This window comes from Elephantulus edwardii, unplaced genomic scaffold, assembly GCF_000299155.1.
Source record: "Elephantulus edwardii isolate Elephantulus edwardi_28Jun2011 unplaced genomic scaffold, EleEdw1.0 scaffold00034, whole genome shotgun sequence".
NCBI classification, from domain to species: Eukaryota; Metazoa; Chordata; class Mammalia; order Macroscelidea; family Macroscelididae; genus Elephantulus; species Elephantulus edwardii.
The window spans coordinates 3,988,357-3,994,918 of record NW_006399784.1 but is presented as its reverse complement, the minus strand read 5'-3'; the positions used below and the strand labels follow the sequence as shown (position 1 = coordinate 3,994,918).

The 6,562-nt window shown below is 35.0% G+C and overlaps 1 pseudogene; it reads left to right on the top strand.

Annotated features, from left to right (window-relative positions):
• Nucleotides 1–2,015: 2,015 nt before the first annotated feature.
• Nucleotides 2,016–2,904, top strand: LOC102851371 (annotated as a pseudogene).
• The last annotated feature ends 3,658 nt before the right edge of the window (nt 2,905–6,562 follow it).

The window sequence follows — 6,562 nt, the reverse complement described above, 5'->3', positions numbered from 1 at the left end:
AAAATTCTCACCTCTCCACATCCTCTCTAGCATTTATTACTTGCCATCATGCTAATCTTTGCCATTACTAGTGGGATGAGATGGTATGTCATTGTGGTTCTGATTTACATCTCTCTTGTTACCAGTCAGTAATTTTGAGCAGTTCTTCATGTTTCTGTTGTCCGTCTGAATGTCTTCCTCTGTGAACATTCTTACCATTTCATTTGCCCATTTCATAATTGGATCATCAGTCTTTTTCTTCTTGAGGCCCAGGAGTACTCTGTAAACCTTTTCTATGAGACCCTTGTCCAAAATAGTATTGCCAAACGTTTGTTCCCAGTGAATATGTTTTCTTTTACCCTGTTATCAAAAGTTCTTGATGAGCACAGAGATTTAATCTTTAGAAAGTCTCATTCATCAATTTTATCTTTTCCAGATTATGCATTTCTGGCTGTATTTGTTAGCCTCTTTATAACATAGAACTTTTAAGGTTGCTCCCAGTTTGTCTTTTATGAAGTTTATGGTTTGGGGCTTTATTTTCAAATCTCTAATCCACCTGAGTTATTGTGTTTATGATGTGAGATGTGGATCCTGTTTCAGCTTCTGTAGGTGGCAGTTGAGTTTTGCAACCACTATGTGTTGAAGAGGTTATCATTTCCCCATTTGATAGATTTTATTTTATTGTGAATATTAGTTAACCATAGATAGATAGGCCCATTTTGGGGTTCTAAATTCTATTCCATTGGTCTTTGTGTCTTTCATTGTACCAATATCACACTTTTTGTACCACTGCATAGTAGGTTTTTTGTGTATTTTTTTTTTAAAAATTACTCTATTTTTTTTGGTAGTAGGTTTTGAGATCAGGGGATGTTATGTCTCTTACTTCGTTTTTATTTTCCATACTTACTTTACTTGATTGAGGTCTCTTTCCTCGCCAAATAAACTTGACAATTTCTGTTTTGGTCTTCTTGAAAAATGAATTTAATTCATGTATTGGGACTGTGTTGAACATGTATATAGCTTTGGGGTGAGACTGCTTTTATGTCCTGCTTAATTTCTTCTTTGTGATGGATCTGTTCGAGTGTTCTAAAACTGTCCATGCTAATCTGAGTAGAACATGAGTTTCAAGGAATTTGACCATTTCTTGTACCTTTTCAAATTTATCAAATATAAGTTTCCATAAAATCCTATGTCATAGATTTAACTTCCTCTAGTTTTATTGTGATGTCACCTTTATCATTTCAGAATCAAGTTATCATTGTCTTCTATTTTTTTCCCCCTTTGTTAAGTTTACCAATGGTTTGTTAATTTTATTGACCCTTTCAAAAATCAGCTCCTAGTTTAGTTCATGGTTTCAATTGTTTTTCTGTTTCCTATCTCATTTATTTCAAATTTTGTTGTTATAATTTTCTTTGTTCCACAGGGTTTAGGGACAAATAGTTCTTTATTTGATGAAGGTGTTGAGTTGGATTTTTAATTTTGCTTTTTTCTTCATATTTTTGTGTTTGTCTATGGCTATGAACTGCCCCGTGAGGACTGCCTTAGCTGCATCACAGAGGTTTTTAAGTTGTATTTTCATTATCGTTTGTGTCTCAGGACCTTTTTATTTTATTTTTTATTTCTTCTCTGCCTCAACTGTGTTCTAATGGGGTTTTATTTACCTTTCACTAGTGGTTTTTTAAGCTTTATCCTCTTGTGATTAATTTCTTGTTTTATGGCATTGTGGTCTGAAATTATATTTTGTATTGTTTCAATGTGTTGTTTTTTTAAAAAAAATTTGTGAAAACTTCCTTTGTACTCTAATGCATGATTAATTTTGGAGAAAATACCATGTGCACATGAAAAGAAAGTTAATTGAGTTTTAGTTAGGTGTAGTACTTGGAACACATCCACACTGCCTGAATATATAATTTAGTTCTCTGCGTCTTTCAAGTTGACCAATCCTTTGGCAAGAGTGGTATGCTAATTCTGCCACAAGGACTCATCCTATCGATAAGGTTCAGTTAGCCAAGGTGGAGGATGGGAAAAGAGTGGAACTGTCCCAGCTCCTCATTGAGATCAGGGCACACTATGAAAAGCTCCTCACCAGAAATCATACAGAGACGGTGCTCTTAACAAGGATCCAGCTGGAAGAAAATATATAGGCAGGAAAATGAACAAAGATGAAGAGGCTTTAAAGGTAGCTCAAGCGGAATCCAAGGAAGCCCAGCATCATTGGCACCACCTCCAAGTGGAAATTGAATCTCTCCATGCCGTGGAGAGGGGCCTCGAGAACTCCCTGCATGCCAGTGAGCAGTATTACCAGATGCAGCTGCAAGACGTCGAAGCTGTGATTGAAGACCTAAAGAAAGAACTACAGGAAGTCAGGCGAGGACTGGAGAAGGAACTTCAAGAGCATGAGACACTTCTCAACATGAAGTTGAGGCTAGAACAAGAAATAGCAACATACAGGCGTCTTCTAGAAAAGGAAGAAATCAGATATTATGGTTCTATACAAGGTGGGAAAAAAAGTTTAAAAACCTACCATTAGCAGAGTTGGGTTTGTTTTACCTTCAGCCATTATAAATGAAATCTCTTTTTCAATAAAAGTCGCACAAAAATGTGAGAATGAAAGAGTGGCAACAATAACCAAGCAAGCAATTTTAAATAGGAACCTCGTGAAGGAGAACACCAAAAGCAAGGCACGATGCAAAGTTGACGAAGTTATAAAAGAATGGGAAGGTTTCTTCTTTAAAGATAATCCTCCAATAAGGAAAAAAATCTGTTTCTCTGCTATTAGATCTCCACTTAGCAGCCACTGCTGAGGGGTGTTTACAGAGTAAGCAGGATAACTTACCAGATATAGAAGTATCCCCTCTATCAAAACTCCATCAGCAGCTAATTAACGTGAAGACAGTATTTGACAAGTTTTCAAAATGTCCATAGGATGGACCTAGGTGAGCCATCCTGGCCTCTTCCGTCCCTAAATATATTAGTAAGAACTTATGCAGACGGTTATGGAAGGTTAGGATCGATGTAGTATTCTCTATAGGAATAAAGATTTAAAAAGAAGAGTGGTATGTTAAAGTCTCCTACCACTATTTTGTTAATAGTTATTTTTTTAAAAAATACTTAGCTTGTCTGTGATTTGGTGCATATATTTTCACCAAGGTTATTTCTTCTTGATCTACTATGCCTTTAATCGATATATAGTGGCCATGTTAGTCATTTAGAGTGGTTAATATTATGAAGTCTTTTATCAGAGATTGGTATTGCCACTCATGCTTTTTTGTGGATGCCATTTGCTTGGTATATTTTTATTTTTTTTCCCCCAGCCTTTGATTTTGAGTTTATCTTTCTCTTCATTTCTCGGATATGTCTCTTGTAGACAAGATAATATTGGCCTTTGTTGTTTTTGTGTTTCTTTTTTTTATTTCATCTCATCTGCTACTCTTTTTCTCTATGTTGGTACACTTAGTTAATTCACATTAAGTGTGATTATTGACAGGCCACGTTTTATCATTGAAATTTTGCTGTATTTCTTTTTTGTTGTTTCTGGTTACTATGGTCTATCTATTTTCTTTTGGTGTCTCTGTGTGAAGGGTTTCCCTTAAAAGTTCTTGTAGATTTGGTCTTGTTCTTACAAATTCTTTATATTTTTCTTTTATAAAAAGGATGTAATTTCTCTTTCATATTTGATTGAGAGTTTTGAAGTACACAAAATTCTCAATTGATAATTGGTTACTTTCAATTTCTGTATAAGCCAATCCATTGTCTTATTGCTCCCATGGTTTCCACTAAAATTAAAAACTTATTCCAATTTTTCTTTTGTAGGTGATGCTTTGTTTTACTCATGTTGCTTTTAGTATTCTATTCTTATCTTTTTGAGAATTTGACTATGATATTTATTTTTTGGGTTTAATCTATTTGATGTCTGTTGAGATTCTTGAACGTGTTTTTCCTTGTTCTTCAAATCAGGGAAGTTTCTGTCTAGTGACCCTTCCACAATTTTCTCAGTCATTTTTCTGTCCCTCTCATGTTCTGCAATTCCAGTCATACCTAAGTTTTCCTTTTGATGTCATCTGACATGGTTATAATATTTTCTTAATTTTCTTTATGTTATATTATTAGTTTCTTCTTTTAGCATGTTTCTTTGAGGTTCTTGTTTTCTAGCTCACTTTCTTTCTGCTCCATCTCTTCTGTTCTACGTATTGTCCCTACAGCTTGTTGGGCACTCCTGCCATCTCTGTCTTAATATTCTAGATTGAATTTTCATGTATTGCTGATATTTCTAGTACTTTGATAGCTATATACTTTGTATTTTGTGATGATTTTTTTAAGTTCTTGTACCTCTTTACTTATAGTTTTGGGTTTTTTTGGTTGTTTTATTTTGTGCATTTTCTTCTGTAGTTGTTGAAGCTTCTCTTCATCAATGTATTTTTCTGGCTCCATGTCTCCAGGGTGTTTTATTTCTTAATGGTTTACATCTTTTTTCCATCATTTATCATTTGCTTGCTTTTGTAGCTGTTCAAATAACTTCTCATCAATATATTTCTTCTAGAGGTAGGTTCTCTACATCTAGAGTATTCCCTTTATTTGTAGATTCCGTTGTTTCTTCCATGATTTGAACTTTCTTTCTTAGCTTTTCAAATGTCTCTACATCAACATATTTGGCTCTTGTTACTATGTTAAAGAATCTGCTAATTCTTTGCTAAATCTGCTGTTTATAATGGCTACATAAATGTCACAGAATACACTCATTGTTATAACGTTTATTAGGGAAGTAACATTACAATTGTGGTTAGTAACAGAATGCAGGACAGCTTCTCTCACAGGACTTTTGACCTTCTCACACAAAAGTCTGTTCTATCCTTAAACACTTTCTTAGTTCTGCCAATTATTGGTGTCTACATGCATCATTCTCCCAGGAAACTTGAGTATAGAACTTGGTCTCTGTGAAGCGGAGGTCCACGTTAGACTATATTTTGTAACAATTTCTGAATCTTCATTGTTGTTGCTGCTGCTGTTTTTGCTCTCATATTGGTCTCAGGTGGCTTACTGGCAAAAAGCTGCTCTGTTATCCCAAAGACAGACCGGTAAAGGCCTTAACTGCTCAACATGAGAAGGATGGACAATCTCCTCCATTCAATTAATAAGCCTCTGAAAACCCGCCAGAGGAAAAACTATAGCTTGGTTTCGACTCTATGGTACACACAACACAAAAGGTCCCAGTTTACCTGCTGCAGGAATTTGTGGGCTAGTGCTGGATTCTCGGTTTCTTTCTTCTTGTTAACAGCACTTCCCATTTTCTGTCTCGAAACTGGCTCAATTTAAGCCTGATGGAAAGGAAAGACTGATGAACTTTTTCATTAGCGGTCTGCAAACTTTGTTAGTGTGTTCCTATCCAAAAGTTACTATTCCCATTATTAACATTATTAGCATGTGGGTATGTCAAAGTCAATATTAAGAAAGTAATTTTGATAATCTGTACCTTATTTCACCCATCAGTCAATAAACAGCAATTATTTCTCATAAAAAATTTTATTTTCTTATAGTCTAAATATTAACGAAAAAGAATTTTTACTCTGCATGCAATGGTGCTGTTTAATTCTAGCCCTTTTGACCTCATCTTCAACCATTTAAGTAGATTTTGACACTTAAATAAGTATACTTAAAATAATTTTGACATTTTAAAGTCTACGCATAGGTGAAGCAGCAGTAGGGAACAGCCACGCAGATACTTCCTTAGTTTTCAGAAATTTGAGGTCCCCAAAGTGCTGAAAAGTGTGTCTTAAACACAATGTAATTCAGCAAAAATTTAAAGGAACAAATAATTTAATTGTATTGTCTTTTTTTAAAAAAACCATAATTTATTTATTTATAAGCATTTTTGTAGCCAATAGATGATCAGATCTGCCATGTCTGCATTTTAATAATTAATCCTGTATGACAAATTGTGGCTAGCTTTGAGGAGAACAGGAATTCTAAACACTTGATTGTGATTATGCAAAACCTTTACTTAGAAGCAAGAATGGCATCCTCTTCCTAAACAAAATGTACCAGTAAAGTCTATGAACTTTGAGAAATGACAATAATTACAGAAAGGCTTCAGGTCTTTGGTTCGTAGGATGGCTATGAATCTTGAAAGATTTGATGGCAATCAACAACAATAACATACTTGGACCATGAAGCAGTTCTCAGAACAGAGCAAGGAAACATTGCATGGCTCAAAACTAGGAAAGGTGTGTGCATCAGGGCTGCCTCCAGTCTACAAACCTTTCAAATCTATATGCAGAACAGATTTTTCAAGAGTCTGGGCTTTATGAGAAGGAATGTGGCATTATGATTGGAGGAAGAGTCATCAACAACCTGCAATATACAGATCACACACACACGCTTGCTGAAACTGATGAAAATCTGAAGTGCTTGCTGTAGAAGGTCAAAGACTATAGTCTTCAATATGAATTGAAGCTCAACATCAAGAAGATAAAGATTCTCTCCACTGAGCCAATTGACAGCACTATGACAGAGAAGAGATTGAGGTTGTTAACAATTACAGATTGCTTGGCTCCACAATTGACACTCTTGGCACCAGCAATTGGGA